The sequence below is a fragment of the Amborella trichopoda genome, chromosome 4 (genome assembly GCF_054954075.1).
Source record: "Amborella trichopoda isolate Santa Cruz 75 chromosome 4, AtrichopodaSantaCruz75HAP2 v2.0, whole genome shotgun sequence".
NCBI lineage: Eukaryota > Viridiplantae > Streptophyta > Magnoliopsida > Amborellales > Amborellaceae > Amborella > Amborella trichopoda.
The window spans coordinates 29,932,999-29,951,224 of record NC_142339.1 but is presented as its reverse complement, the minus strand read 5'-3'; the positions used below and the strand labels follow the sequence as shown (position 1 = coordinate 29,951,224).

The following is an 18,226-nucleotide window of genomic DNA, read 5'->3' as shown; positions in this document are numbered from 1 at the left end:
AGAAAGACGTTAGCCCAGGCAGCTGGATTCTTGACAGTCGATGACGCTCTGGCCGCTCGAGCTAAAGAAGAGCCATCTTCTTCCACAAAGAAGCACAAGAGGTCAAAGCCGAAGAAACCCTAGTGGTCCCCTGAGCCCGACTTTGAGCAAAGGCTGAGAGAATCAAGAGGACAGAGCTTCTATTCTTAGGAAGCATGTCATATGGTTTAGATCTTGAAAGAATTACCCAGCATAGGGCAAATGAGTCTGAGATCAGGGAAAACGCTGCAAGCTCCACCTCAGAACCCAAAGGTCCGGAAGTTTCTTGGTCCACCACTCCTTCCTCGCCTTAATACCCCAAACAATCTACCTATCCTCAAGAGCCCTAGTATCCTTCCTCACCCAAGTACCATGGGCAATCCACCCATCCTCAAATTCCCTGGGATGCCTCTGATCCCATATACCCAACCTCTTCCTAAGCCTCAACCTCAAATCTCCACTCCACTAAAACAAATCCCTATCACCCAATCCACCCAGATCACCCAAACCAAGCCAGCTGCGAAACCAAGCTAGTCAGTAGCCCAAAATAAACCCCCTCCACCTAAACCTGCTCCTCAACCTACTATACCACCAAAACTAGTGGTAGGACTAGGAGCACAAAAGGCTGATGAGGAAAAGGTGAAATATGATGTGATAGGGCGCTTAAGGAAGCTGCCAGCCCTTCTCAGCATCTATGATGCTCTCATTCTCTCAAGGGATTACCATATGGCTCTGGTTCAGGCTCTTTCCAATCCAGAGGTGTACGAGACCGAGGTGGAACCCATTGAAGTGGACCCTACAATTTTGAGTGGATGTATGGTGATCACCTTCTCAAAGGACGATCTGCAATTGGGAGAAAAATTTCACAACCATCCTCCCTTCGTGACTGGTGAATTACATGCATGCCCCATCAACCGAATTATGCTTGATGAGTCAACCTCATCTGAAGGAGAATTCTCACTCGATTGGGATTAGGGTTTGAAGACCTTAATCCGACTCATATCACAGTTTACGGGTTCAACCAGTCAAGAGAGAAGCTGGCTAGCGCAACCCTCCTTCATCTCAAGATCGGTGAATTAAACGATTACACTCAATTTCATGTAATCGACACCGACACCTCCTACAACATCCTTGTCGGTCTCCCTTAGCTCCATGACCACGGGGTGGTTCCATCAACATTGTACCAGTGCTTCAAGTATAGTCAAGATGGGAGATAGTACATGGTCTATACTGATAAAAGACTGTTTCCTATAGCTGAAACTCATTATGTTGATTCCAAGTATTACTTCACAGATTTGATGTCACCCCAAAAGCCAAATGATGGTGATCACAAATCTGTGAGGAAGACAGAATCTTTGCCTCATGAAGATGTTGAGGACATCGGGCAAACACTGGTGAACATGTTCAAAGAAGAGGAAAGACAAGGCAAAATTTTCCCCTTGACTCCCATTCATCCCAGCATGTCATTCACTATCCCTGAGGAAACTCCATCTTCCTCTAAAGATGAGGCTTCCCCCTCCGCTTTCAGTCTTGAGCCACCTTTGCAAGAAGACGGACCAGAAGTCACTCCTGAGATTGAGGAAGCCATGGGGATAGATCTCCCAGCTCCAAGGGACACCTACATGCCTGACCATAAAACATTCTTGCATATCCCCATAGCACTCTTGAAAGTAGAATTGACGCATCATCCTCCATGAAAGGAACTCCAAACCCTGGTTTCCATAAGCAAAGACGAAGCTCCTCGTCCCCTTGGAGGGTCACCCCAGACCAGTAGTCAGCTATAAGTCCTGCACTTCCCTGATTTCGTGGGAAGAGAGTAGTTGGAGAAAGGTCAGCCTTCTAGCCCTCAAGAGCAGGATCCCTTGGCAGAGTTGAGAAGCGAAGTTCGTAGTCTCTAGAGCGAGTTGGAAGTCATGCGTATTGCTTCAAAACATTTAAAGGAGTTCGTACCTTAGAACAAGGGATATCACAAACTTGAAGTAAATGTGCCACAAATAGAAGCCAAAGCTCCTCCTGATTGGACTATTTACAGTGAGCAAGCTCATCAAATAATGAGAAAAATGAATTATCAGCCCCTATCCAATCAAATGCTAAGAGGAGAAGAGGAAACTGCTCCTGCATTTAAGGTCATTGAAACCACAACAGTTTGTCAAAGGACAAAACAAAGGCTTAGGGTTTTCCTTAGCAAAAGGGCAGAAACAATGAATGCCCTGAAGCGTGGCCTTCCCAAGAGCGAGAGATGAGATGCAGTGAAGTAAAAAGAAAGAATAAAGTCATGCATCAGAATGAGACGTAATAGATAAAGAAGTATTTCATTCATGAAATCAGAGATCATTACAAGTGTCATTATACAAAGAAATAAAAAGAATTGGCACTTTAAAAAATGATCAATGATCTCATTGATCTTCATTCTGAATGCAGCAGAAGAGGCCTGGGCATGCTCAATACGACTTTTCACATCAAGCACCAGTTGGGCCTCTTGTTCCAAAGAGGCGGTTTCCTCCTCCAGGGCATAGTCATGAGCTGATACTACCTTGGCTAAGACCTCATCTTCTATTTCCCAAGCTTTCGCCTCTTTCTCAAGCCCATAAAATTCATCCCGCATCCTTCGTATCTCTGCTTTCAAGGTCGTCATTCTGTTGAAGCGAGAGATCGCTCCTTCATTGAGAATAGATCTTTGAGAGGCCGCAACATCCCTCCTCTGTGTATGGGCCTCAATTGATTCACGACGACGCGTGAGAGCTTCCATATAGGCCAAATGAGAATCCCCTAATTGTCGTGCTACTGCCTCCTATTCAAGTGCCTTTATTCGTCATCCCTCCAGCTCATTTATGGCATCAAAGTACAGGAGGACCTATAGTGCGCCACCTAAAAGGGCAATCTGCCTTAACTTTTGGATTGCATCGTCAAGTTCAATAAGAGGCAGATCCTTCAGTCTCTAAATGCCCAAGCGAAGCATGTCCATAATTATGCCGGGCATCCCATTGAAACTAGGTCTAGACGATGCTGCTGGGGCAACTACGATGGAAGAAGCTTCAATCTCAACAACTGAGCTCGAAGGGATGATACCATGTGAGTCACTATCTCTTTTGGAGCGATCATGAATCCTAAAGCCTCGTCCTCCTTAGATTCACAAGGAGCCCCAATCTCAGGCTGCTCGGCCCCCTCAGCATTAGCCTTCTCACTTGGCCCTTCACTCACGACCCTGCTCTCATCAGGCTCAGCCCTCTAAAGACCAGATTCTACCCTTGGGGCCTCAATCATAGTCTCACCCTGAGCTTCTCCTTGGCTCTCAACCACTTGAGCCACCACATCAGTCTCAACATGCACAGCCCCTTCAGGGCCAATTTCTTCTCCTTGCCCGTCATTTGCTGGAGCAGTCTCAATAAGGTCAGCAATAACCTCCTCACCTTGACCTTCGCCTCCTAAGGTTATCACTTCAGTCTCAGCATGCTCCAAAGTAGCCTCTTCTCCTTGCCTTTCACCCTCTGGTATGGCCTCGATAAGTTCAAGGAGCCTTCTCCTTGTCCTTCAGCCTCTTGAATTGCCACCTCTTCCTAGACAAGTTCAAGGCCTACCTTCTCCCTTTGGCCTTCAGTCTCGGCTACGACCTCTTCTGTCGAGTCCGCATCCCCTACAACCAAAACCTCTACTACTTCCTCTTCTAGATCTTCGCTCTCAGGGCCACTAACTCTCAACCCCCAAGATCTCCCTCTTGAGAATAGCCTGCATCACCCATAACTTCATCACCCAGGGCAGCAGCTTCCTGATGTTCAATCGCCTCATCAATCGTAGGTCCCTCTTCCTGGGGGATGCTTGGGCCTTCACAGCCCATGACTACAGCCTCTGCCTCTGTAGGGTCAGCAATCTCCTGATGATCAGAGGCCCTGCCAACTTCCGGTTCCTCTCCTTGGACAACAACAACAGGACCTTCATCTTCAACCCCATCAGTCTCCATCGGAGCCAGATCTAACTTAGGAGACGTTCTTGGAACCTCGGGCACCAACCCTAGATCAGGTGTCCCCTCTCTATCAGAAGCAATGATGATGGGCTCAGAGGGGCCGGAGTCATCTACCTCAGTCTCTGAAGAGGTAGAAAACAACTCAGGAGAGGCTTAGATGATGAAGAAAAGGCAGAGGGTAACTTAGAAAGAGTAGCGAATGAATCGGTGGAGGCAGAAGATGAAGAGCTATCCCCTGATTCTAGAACGACAGGATGTTTCTCACTCTTACATTTTGGAGCAAGTCTGGTAGCCCGAGTCAGTGCACGAGTGCCAGTGGGGGTAGCACGCTTCCTTTTCTTCCCTCCTACTATCGAAAGAGCAATCGCCTTAGAACTCCCCTCTCTATAAGACCCTCCAGCAAGAGTGTTGTGCAGGTTGCTCCCTATCAGTGCATTCAAGTCTTGAATTGAGTGCCCTTCGTGACCAAGGACCTTTCGACCTTCCCTCCATTGAAAGATAAAGGTGAGGTTGTAAAAATGGCTCCCCGTCTTCTTCTCCATGGCAAGAAACTACGGTGAAGATTCGTCCACTGCTATCTCTCGGGATATCCCAAGAGCCTGCCATTTCCAGGGGTAGTCTAAGGGAAAAACCTCGCCTACAGGAGGAGCTCTAATGGTCTTCCTCCGCGTGGTATCTTGGCACCAATTGCAGTTCTCCCCTTTCCAGGGGTGATCAGCTTCCCAATATCCCTTGCTGGCAATCCTACACCAGCGTGCATTGGCCTCGGTCGCCACACCCTCCTGCCAAAATGCGGTACCACATATTTGCTAACTTCTGTCATCTCCAATCATGTGGACCATGCAGTGCGAATATGTTCTAGCCGCCATGATTCTTGAAGAGTCCCTAACTCTTCCTTCTTACCTGTGTTTACTCTATCGTGATGCTTCTCGAAGAATACAGGGAACGGGTAGCCTTGATGCAGCCCGTGCTGACAAGCGAAACGATGCAGGAAGTACCCTTCGAGCTTGGAATTATGGGGGGTCCTGTAGGGAAAAACTCCCCCTCTAATGCTCAAAATGAGCATGATCTCCTTGATGGTAGTAGGAGCACCATCCAGCACTATACCCATCTCATCAATAAACACCGGGTCAGTAACCCAACTGGAAACGTGACCTGACGCATACTAGAGGACTCATTCCCAAACAAGGTATGAGCATCCCCCAGGCTGTGATAGCTTTCTGACCTGAAATCCTCATCAAGAAGGGGCACATATTTTCCCCCATGCCTGGATTTCTGACATAAGTGGACAAAAAATAGGCTCCTATCCACCCGTACACATAATGGATGTGGAATGGTGTCTTGAAGTCCCCGGGGAAAGCTTCGCCTCCGACAAGGCCATTGGCCCCTTCTTTGCCTTGATAGGCCTTCCCCCTCGAAATAGCTCCCAGTCCATGGTAAATGATGCACAAGACTGGTTGTGCAAAAGCATATTGGAGCCTCCTCTCCATGTCGCAAGCCACATAGGGCGTGCCTGAATGAATTGTATTGGCTCCCCAAGGGAGAATGAACTTGCACAAGAATAAAGCCAGATAGGCGACCAAAAAGACGCAATCATTGCTGGCCTGGGACTGGTAAATTGGAAGCATCCCCACCGCAGCTACCTTCCCTTTCCCTCTCGAGACAACTGGACCAGTTTCCTTAGGGTAATCCCCGCAGAAGAATTTCAGCCATTCAGCAAAGGTCACATGACCATTGCTAGATTTGACGTAAATCGATAGGTAAATCTCAAAGATCTCTTGAAGACCAGCAGGCAGTTCCTCTTCCCCTAGGCGAGCACCACCAAAGATGATTGAGTTTTGAGGCACGAACTCGTTATACATTGCTCCGATCAACAAAAGGCTGCCTACAAAGTGAAGACCCAGCAAGGAGATTCTTGGCTCGCCATGCCCAAGGAGCCATGTGTTGCTAACTTGACTTCATGTATCTAGCAGCACCTTAACAGTATTCAAACATCGATCATAGTAGCAGGCCGAGCACTAAACCTCTATTAGCAGGGAGGCACGCTCGAGAGTGCCCTTATACAAGTGCAACACCCCTATACAAGTGCAACACCTTGATGGTCCAAGGAGAATACCCCTTCAAATACTGGTGCTCCCCTTGCACTCAGAGACTAGCAGAAGACCATATCAGCCCCTTTGTCTTCACCATTCTCTTCCCCAATGTGGGAATATTCTCACCAGAGGCCACATTCCTATGCATGCAATGAAGGAGGGTCGCCCCCTCTTCAATACTGACATTTCCATCATTGTCTTCCCCGAGTTCAAAATGAACCAGGTCAATAATAAAAGTGACCCTAAGGGGCCACTCGGTTTGCATATTGGTTCTATCAACCAAATGGGTTCACCCCTGACCAATCTCTCACCAGTAAATTTATGGTGCCAAGCTTTCCTCCCTTTGGAAGGCTCTTCACGACAGGGACCCTGTAAGAAGACCCGGCCATTATATTAAGCTCAATGGCTCACTGTCGTGTATTAATCACTAAGGCACTAACTAGCGCCGGTTGTGTTTATCAAAACCCATCGTCGACGGTGTTCTAAAAAACTAACGCCGACTGTGTTAGTCAAGGCCCAGTACCGGCTGTGTTCATCAAGACTAGCGCCCACTGTGTTCATCAAGGCCCAACGCCGGCTGTGCTTGTCAAAGACTAGCGCTGGCTGTGTTCATCAAAACTAGCGCCAACTGTGTTCATCAAGACTAGCATCGGTTGTGTTCTCAAAGGCTAGCGCTGGTTGTGTTCGTCAAGACTAGCATCGGCTGTGTTCTCAACGGCTAGCGCTGACTGTGTTCTCAAGACTATCGTCACTTGTGAATTTTGAGCAACGCCGTCTATGTTCGAATCCTTCACATGTGCCACATATTGCACGGGTGTCACCTTGAGTCCCGGGCGAGTTGCCTGACAACTGTCAGCTGCGACGTGGTCTGACACGCGTCCTTGAACATGTGGATGGCGACCGTCTTCGTCCCAGTGATTGTTCACTGCCCTGCGACCTCTTGGTCTCTCATAAGAAACTGCTCTCACTCGCTGGAAGTCCACTGTCACACCTTCCCTTCTCCTCCACACCACTGGAAACCCCCGAAAGCCAATGGAAGTTCACTCGCAGCACCCTACTGCAACTTGGACCCTCTCCGGTACTCTAAAACTACTACTGAAATCTCTATAGGTCCCTACAGAACTGCCTGCTTCCCCCAACTCCGGCAACTGCAACCCTTCGGGAATGCCTCTGTGTTCCCCTACTGGTGCTCCCTCTTCTCAACCGGAACTTTCTTAGTGGCAAACTCCTATAAACCCTTACGTTCTTACCGGAGTCCTAGTCGGAAGCTTCCCTCTTTCTCTCTCTCATTGCAAAAAATTGCCTTAGCCATGGTAAATGGTGAAAAAAAGGGGGTTTACCCCTTCTATAGGTGACGTTTCCCTGAAGTGCCCCGAACAAGCTATAAATGCCGGTCAGGTCCCTGAAGGCCAAACGATGATGGGCCGGACCGAGTTGATCTCAAGCCCAAAGCCCGAACATAGGTTAATGCCGCTAATGAAGCCCCAACCATCGAATGTCAAAAGAATTCGGACCAGGTCGGGCTAGGCCCGAGGCCCGATCACAGACCAATGCCGCTCTCGACTAACGCCACGTGTGAAAGCCACCTATCAACGCTGAGCGTGACTAATGTCATTTATGACAAATACCATGCATACCAATGCCACGCACAACCAATTCCAACGATTGCTCAATAGCGTGTGTGTCAATGCTACTGCCGCCCATTCTAGCGTCGTGTGTGTGAATGTTACTATTGCCCATGCTAGCACCGTGCATGTTTAAACCCTATTACTGCCGTGTGTGCTACAGTCGTCCATGCTAGCATCGTGGGTGCCCTTGTGCTAGACCCTGTTACCACCATGAGTGTTCTTCCAGCATCCTCAGTAGGAGTTACACCTGTGCCACAGCCCGTCATCGCCAGTGGAGTCAGGTGTATGCCAAAAAGGGGTCATGCTTACCTCTTCATTCCCCAGTGGGTCTGTTTCACACCAAATCATTATCCTCGATTAGACTCTTTGCTATCTTATCCCCAGGGAGTCGGATTACCTATGGAATCTTATCTTTCGCCCCAAGGAGTCACTCTTACCCCCTAACTCCCATGAGGTCTGCTTTTGTTTGCCATCCCTCGCAAGGCCACCATCTCCATTTGAGCCTTCTGCTTGTGTATGGCCTCAACCATTTTATCCCCAGGGAATCAAATTGTCATCCAGGTCTCTCTTCCTCATGGAGCTTCACCTACATGGAAACCCACCCAATGGTTTAGATGCACGACCTTAAATTGCATGGTCCAAACATATGACCTTAAACTATAGCGGAGGTCTAGTTGCACGACCTTAAACTGCATGGTCCATGATGCATGACTCTAAACTGCACAGCCATGGTCCTATTGCATGACCCAAAAATGTAGCAATGATCTAGATGCATGACTTTAAACTGCATAGCCATGGTCCAAACTATATGACCTCAAACTGTATCAAAGGTCTACTTGCACAACCTTAAACGGCAAAGCCCTAACTGCATGACTTTAAACTGCATAACCACGATCCGAGCTATATGACCTTAAAACTATAGTGGCTGCATGACGTTAAATTGATTTGCCCAGGTCCAGGAGGCATGACCTAAAACACGTCCTCATACACGCGCACACGCCCTTTACAAGCGTCTTCATGCATGCCTTCCCTAACCGACCCATTCGTGTGCGCACACCACCTTCATCAACTCCCCAGTAAACCCGTTCACTTCATTACCCTCCATCATTCCCTAGTGAGTCTCACCCACTCTCACAAACTGCGAGCCATTCTGCCATCTATACTTGCTGTGAGCAAGCAGGTTACCATCATCCACCTTCCATACTACACAGGCGGCCTTGTGTCATCCCCCCAAAGTGAATTAAACCACCACCATACTCACTCCATAGCCTCCATAGATTACCATTCATTGCCACCACGATCCAGCTGTATGACCCTAAACTATAGTGCACATCCTTGCCGCATGACATTAAAAGGCTTCGCACAGGTCTCGAAGGCATGCCCCTAAACATGGCTTCACAAAAAAAAGAAAAGAAAAAGAAGAATAATCGGCATGGTGTATACCTGAACAAAGGAATGCCATGAGTAAAAATGACGAACGGGCATGGTCACAAAACCATGAGTAAGAGAGTTTCGTGAATAAAAACCCTGGCACGGTGAAAGCCCGAAAGGGCATCGTGAGTAAAAATAGAAGAATAAGGGTGGACATAGGTCATAAGTAAAAGAGGCCCAAAAAAAAGGTGGATTGGTGAAATCGTTTCTATGGCGCCACTTCCAAGTTCAAGTGAAAACTCACAAAGGGCGCTTTGACTAATAAGTAGGTTGACGCACACACGCCTCATGAGTGGCTTCAATCAGCATTTAAAAGAAAATCCCTGGTGTTAGAATGCCTTGATATCAGTACCAAAAAATACAAGCTTCAAGAAGAATCTGACAGTCTAAGTCCCTTCACGAAAGGACCCAGGAGTCAGAAGATTGGCCAAGATGGCAGGTCAGGGTCCCAGGTTAAAGGACGGCATTTTCAAGAACTCAACCAAAAAAAAGAAAATCACAACAACCAAAGACACCCCCAAAGGACCATAACTATCAAGCCAAGCCTAAGACTTCAGGGTGATGCCTCGTCAAACCCCTCCCTAGCCGACAGACCTAGACTTTTGGGACAAGCCAACAAAAAGCCCCTGACTGGACCTGGAAAGATAGGGCCCATAAAGATACCTTGTTTGTTAAAGAAAACCTGGTGTAGTAGCACACGTGACCACCAAGGACTCCTTGGCTGTCTATCCAAACATATCCACCACAAGACACAAAAACTCTGACTGATTGGGAAGAAAGCCCTTAAGCAAGGCACCCGACTGCCAAACAAGCCTGGATTCTGACCAACTGGGTCTACAAGATTTTGAAAGCCCCCAGCTATTGGAACCCAAGAAGAACTCCAGACATGGATGATGGGCATTCCATGAGATGTCCCCCACCGGGCTCAAGTCTGTTCTCCCCCGAAGTCTCCATGGATGGATCTGCAACAAATGCATCCAACCTCTAAGCATCCTAGTTACAGCATTGCGTGGATATCTCCTCGGAATTCACGTGTTCCTATGGTTAGGAAGAAAAAAGTAATAAAGCCAAGGAAATTTTTCGAATGTTATCCTTCTCGCTTCTCTCAAAGCAGAACATTCGGTAAGGCAAGCTGAAGACATATTTCAGCACCTTGGGTCCCTGATGCAGGATAAAAGAGAAGTCGGTTAATAAAGCCCTACTTACAGTAGAATTCATGATAGTATCATTATTTCCCCAGAACAGTCGAAGACGTTCCTAAGGACTCCAAAATGCCACCTACTAAGTTTCGTCGCAATCTAACATGTCTAAGGCAGTGCAGACAAAGAAACAGTTTAAAAAAAAATCAGCCTCTAGCACCCTGAAATGGACCCCGTAACTAGAACTATATGTTTGATGCGTCAAATGGCCGTGGGACCACCGCCATTGGATCTACACAATCTATTAAGGGTCAAGTTTTGGCTTAAACAGACATTCTAAGACAAGGTTATGGGTGAAAAATTAAAAAGGAGTAGGCCGCATGCTATTCCCGTGTGGTCTCCCTACACCAATCTCCATTAAAGGAGACTGGTTCTCATAGTCATGAGCAGAAAATTTGAAGACTCGTATCTCACTTGTTTTGAGTCAGATCATGCTCAAATTTTACGAGCATGTTTACCTAGTCAAGACGAGCGTTTTGATATGTGCGAAGACCCGTGACGATGTCCGAGTAGTGAGAAAAGCTAGAGAGAAGTTGGTGATTTGTGAAGACAGTTGCAGGAAATTCAACAGCGATGCATCTTACTCGAGCAGCCATATCACGATGCTCGCACACTAGATCGATGCAAGACTAGTTCCCTTGCATGTGTAAGGTCTTAGGCTACATATGGTTCGAACCCCGCACATGATGAATGGTCGAATTTCACACGTGAAGCTGATAAAGTTTTTATAAATTCCAGCCGTTGAAATTTTAGATTCGTTCGGGCATGAAATTGAGCTGTGTTTGTTGCAACGCGATCGTGATGGCATGCTCAAAACAATGTAGTGAAGAAATCACGAAAAAACATCAAGTAACGAGCGCACTATCGATCGAAAGTTTTCAAGATTCGTGCAAATTTCAAGTCCCATGATTGTGGCCTAAAACATGATCCGTGGCTCGAAGTTGGTACTAAATCAATCGTCATGCCGAGCTCAATGAGAAATTAATCATCTTTTTTCAAAACGGGCACCGGAGAAACCCCAAATCATCCATGAAAGATCACGCACGTTCTAGAGCAGCAACAGGGACTGTTTTGGAAATTGTGAATCCTTGGGTAGGAGCAAAACCATCATTTTGTCCCTATTTTTAGATTTTATTTTAATTCAAATAAATTATAATTATCATCAATTATATCAGATTCACCCATGTTTTGGGCCCAAGTCTACAAATATATGTTAAACCTTTGTAAAGGGCTTCCCTCAGCCTTCAATCTCATGAATAAAATTTGAGAGTTTTACATTGAAATTGTGGGCACGTCCATGAGAGAGAGAGAGAGGAGAGAGAAGAAAAAGTCTGATACCCCTTACTGAAGGTAATTTTCTCTCTCCTCCTCTTTTCTCTCCTCTCTTCTCTCTCCTCTTCTCTTTATTTCTCTCCTCTTCTTTCTTTCTCTCTCTTCTTTTTCTTCTCTCTGTTTCTCTCCTTCCAGATTCAAACACACACGACAACAACCATCGTCGTTTAACTCCTCCCTCTTTTTCTCTCTCCTCTTCTCTCTATGTCTCTCTCCTTTTCTTTTTGTCTCTCTCTTCTTTTTCTTCTCTCTATCTTTATCTTCTCTGCCTCAAACACACACAGCAGTAATCATCGTCGTGCGTGCCTCTCTCCCTCTTTTATCTTCTCTGTCTCCCTTTCTCTCTCTTCTCTGACTTTCCTTCTTTTTCTTTATTCTTTCCTTTCTCTCTCCTCTCCAGTCATGCATGGTGATGCCTATCGTCAAGCATGAAATTCACCTTCTTTTCTTATTTCTGGAACATACACGGTGAGCTGAGCCTTAACCCGAGTGGTGGGCCTCTGTTTGAGTTCCTTCTCCCTTCGGTCGTGCACGATGATGCCCATCGCTGAGCATGACGTCCACCTTCCTTTCTTATCTCTGAAACACGCACAGTGACCCGGGTCTTAACTCAAGCGGCGGGCTGGGCCTTTTGTTTGAGTTCCTTCTCTCTCCTCTCGTGCACAGTGATGTTCATCGCAAACTGCAACATTTTCTTCCCAATTCCTTGACAAGGACATTGAATCGGGCACTCTCCCAAGTGGCCCGCCAGGTCATGTCTGAGTCCCTTTTCGATGCACACGACAATGCCTATCATCGTGCGTATCTTTTCTTCTCTCTCCTGACTCTCTCTCGTCATGGGCGGTGGAATCTAACGTCGTCTATGTTTTGTCTTTCCTTCTTTCTCTCGTCATGAATGGTGGAACCTATCGCCGTCCATGTTCTTTCTTTCTCTCTCTCCTATCATGAATGGTGGAACCTATCACCGTCCATGTTCACTCTTTCTCTCTCTCTTGTCATGGACGATGGGACCTATCGCCGTTCATGTTCTCTCTTTCTCTCTCTTATCATGGACGGCGAAACCTAACGTCGTCCATGTTCTTTCTTACCCTATCTCTCCTCTGTCATGGATGGTGAGACCCATCGTCATCCATGCTTCTCCCCTCTTTCTCTCTCCTTTGTCATAGACGGTGGAACCCCATCACCGTTCATGTTTTTGTCTTTGTTCTCTCTCCTCTATCATGAATGGTAGAACCCCATCGTCGTCCATGCTTATTGCCTCTCTCTTTCTTCTTTCTTCTTTCTTCTCTCTCTTCTTTCTCTCTCTTCCTCCTCTCTTTTTTCTCTCATTCTCTTTCTTTTTTCTCTCTCTTCCGCCTCTCTCTTTCTTCTCTCTCTTCCTCCTCTCTCTTTCTTTCTTCTCTCTCTTCCTCCTCTCTCTTTCTTCTTTTTCTCTCTCTTCTTTCTCCCTCTTTCTCCTCTCTCTTTCTTCTCTCTTTCTCGCTTTTCTTTGTTTCTTTCTTCTCTCTTTCTCTCTTATTTATCTCTCTTCCTTCAATCTCTCTTTTCTTTTCTCTTTTCTCTCTCTTCCTTCAATCTCTCTTCTCTTTTCTCTCTTCTCACTTCTCTTTTCTCTCTCATCTCTCTTCTCTTTTCTCTCTTTCTCTTTTTTCTTTCTCTTCTTTCTCTCTCTTCCTCCAATCTCTCCTCTTTTCTCTCTCTTTTCTCTCCCTTGTTTCTTCTCTTTTTTCTTTCTTTCTCCTTTCTTCTCTCTGTTCTTCTGTTCTTCCTCTTTCATTTGACCAAGGGATGTTAAGATTGGTGCTATCATGGTAGTTCCATCATTGAGCAGTATTATCGCCGTGCCAGTCTGAGTTACCATGCTCATCTTGCTGCCCCGACAGGTTAACCATTGTGCTAGGCTGGTCAGTGTTGGTTCTGTCGTTGAGTAGTATTGACATCGTGCCGGTCTGAGTTACCATGCCCGTCTTGCTACCACACCAGGACAATCACCGTACTGGTCTAGCTACTGTGTCAGTCTAGCCACCTGGTCAAATTTTTATTTCTTCTCTTCTCTTTCCCCTATCATATTTCTCCCTTCTCCTTTTATCACCCCAATCTTCATGTCATTTCTTCCCTTTCTTCCTTGAATGCTCATGCCTGTGTGCCTTCGCCCAAAGACAAGGTGGGGTCCCTCGTCCTACTTGTTTTGTAAATTAATTGTGTGTGTGTGATTACAGAAACAAGAGAGTACAGGTCAAGGGAGGCGATTCTGAACCAGTTGTAGGACTAAGGGGCTTTTCAATGTGATCTAAGAGGGAGCCCAGGCGAGTCAGCCCTAGTGAGTCACGGACCTAGGTGAGGTGTGTCCCGCCTCAAATTAAAATTCCTCTCTCATCAATTGGTATACCTTGTTTTGTAGCAAAGTTCCTAAGAGAGCAATCTCAAGTCCCGATGTTGGAAGGTATTTTTCATCAACATGGGGCCCCTGCTCAATAAAGCCTAGCAAACAGTGGAAATTTCGACAGTCTCATAATAGCCCTAGAATCGACCAAGATCGTCATAAGGTCTCTCCAAAGTCTCCTACCAAGTTTCGTCGCATTCTGACATGTCTAAGGAAGTGTAGACTGAGAAACAGATCCGACAGAATCGACCTCTGGCACCCTAAAATGGCCCCTATAACTAGAGCTACATTTTTCAGTATCTCAAATTGTTGTGGGACCACCACCATTGGATTCAACATGGTTGAAAACCCTCAAAGGTCATATTTCAGCCCGAACAGACTCTCTAGGAAGAAGTTATAGGCAAAAGAGTGAAACAAGAGGGGCCACACGCTATTCCTGTGTGGCCACCCTGCAACTCCACGCCATGGAACGGACAGTCACTAATAGTGACTTTTGACGGTCATATCTCACCCGTCCAAGTCAGATCGTGCTCAAATTCGGTGAGCATGTTCGTCTAATTAAGACGAGCGATTCGATATGTGGCACGCCCCGTGACGATATTAGAGCGCGAAGAAAGCTAGAGATAAGTTGCTGATCCATGAAGAAAGTGCAGAAAATTCAGTAGCATCGTTCCTCGCTTGAGCGGCCAGATCATGTCACTTGCGAGCCCGATCGATGTGAAACCAATTCCATCGTGTGCGTAAGGTTTGGGGCTATCACTGACCCAAACCCCATACATGATGAACGATTGGATTCTGTACAAGAAGCCAATGAAGTGACTGCAAATCTTGTCACCGAAATTTCAGATTCTGATCAAAATTCCAAAATTGTAAAATCTTCGTGTGGGCATAGAATCGAGCTGTGTTTGTTGCCCCGTGATCGTAATGGCATGTTCAGTATAATTCAGTGATGAAACCACCGAAAAAATTCAAGGAACGAGTATACTATCGATCCAGATTTTCAAAATATATTTAAATTTCAAGTCACATGGTCGCATACTAAAAACACGATCCATGGCTCAAAGTTGGTATCAAATTGATCGCCATGTTGAGCCTTACAAGAAAACAATCATCTTACGATCAGCCGGGCATCCGAACGACCCTGGATCATTCATACAAGATCACGCAAGGTCTAAGGCAACACAAGGACTGTTCTGGAATTCCATGAATTGTTAAGAAGGGGCAAATCTATCATTTTTCACCATATTTTCTAAATTTTTTTAATTCAATTTAATCTTAATTTCCAGGAATTAGGGTCAGTTTTTATCATCCACCCATGTTTGGGGCAAATTCTATATATACGTACCATCATTGTACGCGCTGGAGGACTTAACCTTTCACAAAAAAGCGAGTTTTTACTTAATACACGTTTCTCTTTCTTCTCATTTGTCGGGTCACGTTTGAGAGAGAGAGGGAGGTGTGAGAAACTTTTGACCGGTACCCCTAGGTTCGAGGTAAACCTTTTTTCTCTTCTTTTCTTCTTCTTCTTCTTCTCTCTCTCTTCTCTCCTCTCTTCTCCCTCTTCTTTATTTAAGTTCCTCACAGGGGTCATGCACTGCAGTGGCAATGCCATGCATGCCTCCCCTGAGGTCACGCAGGTTGCGCATGGCGATGCCAGCGGCATGCACGAGTCTCCTTCTCCTTCTTTTCTTTTATCTCTTTCGTCCAATGAGGCCTGTAGACGGTGCTGCCCATCGTCATCCACAGACGTAGGTTTGACGTCTCAATGAAGAACCTAGACGGCAAAACCCATTGCCTCCAGCAAGGGGTCCTTCCCTGTTATGCGTTTATAGTAGATGGCGATACCCATCGCCGCTCGCTAGAGGCCTCGGCAACGCCTATCGCCGTCTGCAAGCTTCCTTAGAGTATTCGGTGCTTATCGCCGTCCTTCTTCGCCCGATGCCTATCGCCGTACGCCTCATGAGAATTATCGTCGTGTGCTTCACAAATGATCATCGTCGCGCACTCCATCAAAGACTATCGCCAGCCGCATCGGGGTGTGTTGTCTTCTTATTTTGCCAATGGTGATGCTTAGCATCGTCTGGAGTTTATTTCTCACTCTCTAGCCATGAGCAGTAGTGTCGAGCGCCGCCCAAGGGCCACGACACTGCTACTCCACGGTCGTGAGTGGCAACGCCTAGCACCCTCGGGACCCTATCTGTCTGTCGTCTCGTGTCTTCTTTTCACTCTCTTTTTTCTTTTGACTTGATTGAGGGTAGACTTAGCCTAACACTGCCACATCGGTCTCGGTTTCGAGTTGTATTGCCGCCATGCTAGTTCAGTCCTAAAGACTATGCCCGTCTCACTACCACTCCAAGTCGATGACTTTCAGGCTGCCATCCTAGTATCGCCTCTTCTCTAAGTTTTCTTCCTTGTTTTATCTTTATTTGAACCTTACGCTTCATCGCCCTCTCGTATGAACGTACAGTGCCCTAAGACAAGGGTGGGTCTCTTTGACCCACTTGTCTTACAAATTAACCATAGAGGTGTTGAGCAGAAAACAAGAGGATTGCATGTTAAAGGAGGTAATTCCGAATCAGCTAAATCAGCTGGGGGCCTTTCTTCGTGATCTAAGAGGATGCCCACACGAGCCAGCCCGAGTAAGTCCCGAACCCACATTCAATTCCTCTCTCATCAGTTGGTATACCTGCCCTTGAAAGTGCGATCTCAAATCTCGGGTTTGCTAGAAACCCGAGATAAGTGCCGCTAGATCATCTAGATCTGGAAGGCGAGATCGAGGCACCTAACCACCCAAGTTCCCCTGAAACCCGAGACACATGCTACCAGATCATCCCAACCCAAAAGGCGAGATTGAGGCACCTAACCATGTAGGAGGTGTTGGTGGAGGAGGAATATTTGCTCCCATGCTGACCTTGATAATCGGCTTTGACACAAAATCTTCAACAACTATATCAAAATATATGATCATGGGTGCAGCTGGATCAACTGTTTATGAAAATCTTAAGCTTAGACACCCCACATTACTTTCCATATGACTTGGCCTTGCTTTTCCAGCCAATACTTATGCTGGGAATTAGCATTGGAGTAGCCTTCAATGTGATTTTCGTGGATTGGATGGTCATTGTTCTCCTATTCATTCTTTTCATTGGAACATCAATAAAAGCTTTCATGAGAGGTGTCGAAACATAGAAGAAAGAGACCATACTTAAGAAGGAAGCAGCCAAACTTCTAGAGAGTTCAAAATCGAATGGATGTAAGTAGAGTGCACGCCTCTTCTATGTGGTCCTTGCAATGGCGGTGCACAATCCAAAGCTTCAAGGGATGCAGTGGTATATGTAATTAAGAATGGTTACTAGAAGGAACTCAACCTCCTTGTATTTTTTTGGGTTGCCTTCCTTGTCTTGCAACTTGTAAAGACTAATACTAAAACTTGCTCGATAAAGTACTGGGTTTTGAACTTGTTACATGTCCCTGTGGTTGTGGGTGGGAGCTTGGTGGAATACTGGCTGGTATGGTTGGTGGGCTTCTTGGGCTTGGAGGAGGCTCTCACTTTATTATGATACATAACATAGATCAAAGAGAGAGAGAGAGATTCTTGTAACTTCAATTCTCCTTTTCGGATCTAATTATAATGTTTCTGTCTCAAAAACAGTTGGACGTATTAATTAATATTGGCAAATGCATTGAGATCACAACTTTAAGTCTCTCTCTCTCTCTTAAAATTGTTTAGATTGGTGTTCATTGAATTCATTGATCCACTCAGCATCCAATTCAAAGTTCATTAGAATAGAATTGGCATTTCTCACCCTCTTTATGTTGGATACCAATCATCAAAGACCCCAACTGTTCAGATTCATACATGCTCATTATCAAAGCCATACTTGAAGATGATGTCAATAAAACATTGAAACATAGAGAAACCATTCAATGGAACCAACCAATGATAAATGCATAAAAAGAAAAAAAAATGAATTTTGAACTGTTGGGGTATCGCATTCTGCTGCTGCTCGCAACAAGTCTTGAGGCGATTCACAATAGATCCATAATAATAATACTAATAATAATAATAATAATAATAATAATAATAATAATAATAATAATAATAATAATAATAAAACAAACAAACTTGCAGATAATGGATGTTACTTTGCAATAAGCTTTGGAATTGTGATTGTTACTTT

General features: G+C 45.8%; 1 pseudogene; it reads left to right on the top strand.

The window, feature by feature from the left end:
- Nucleotides 1-17,011: 17,011 nt before the first annotated feature.
- LOC148782400 (sulfite exporter TauE/SafE family protein 3 pseudogene) lies at nucleotides 17,012-17,646 on the top strand (annotated as a pseudogene).
- Nucleotides 17,647-18,226: the final 580 nt, after the last annotated feature.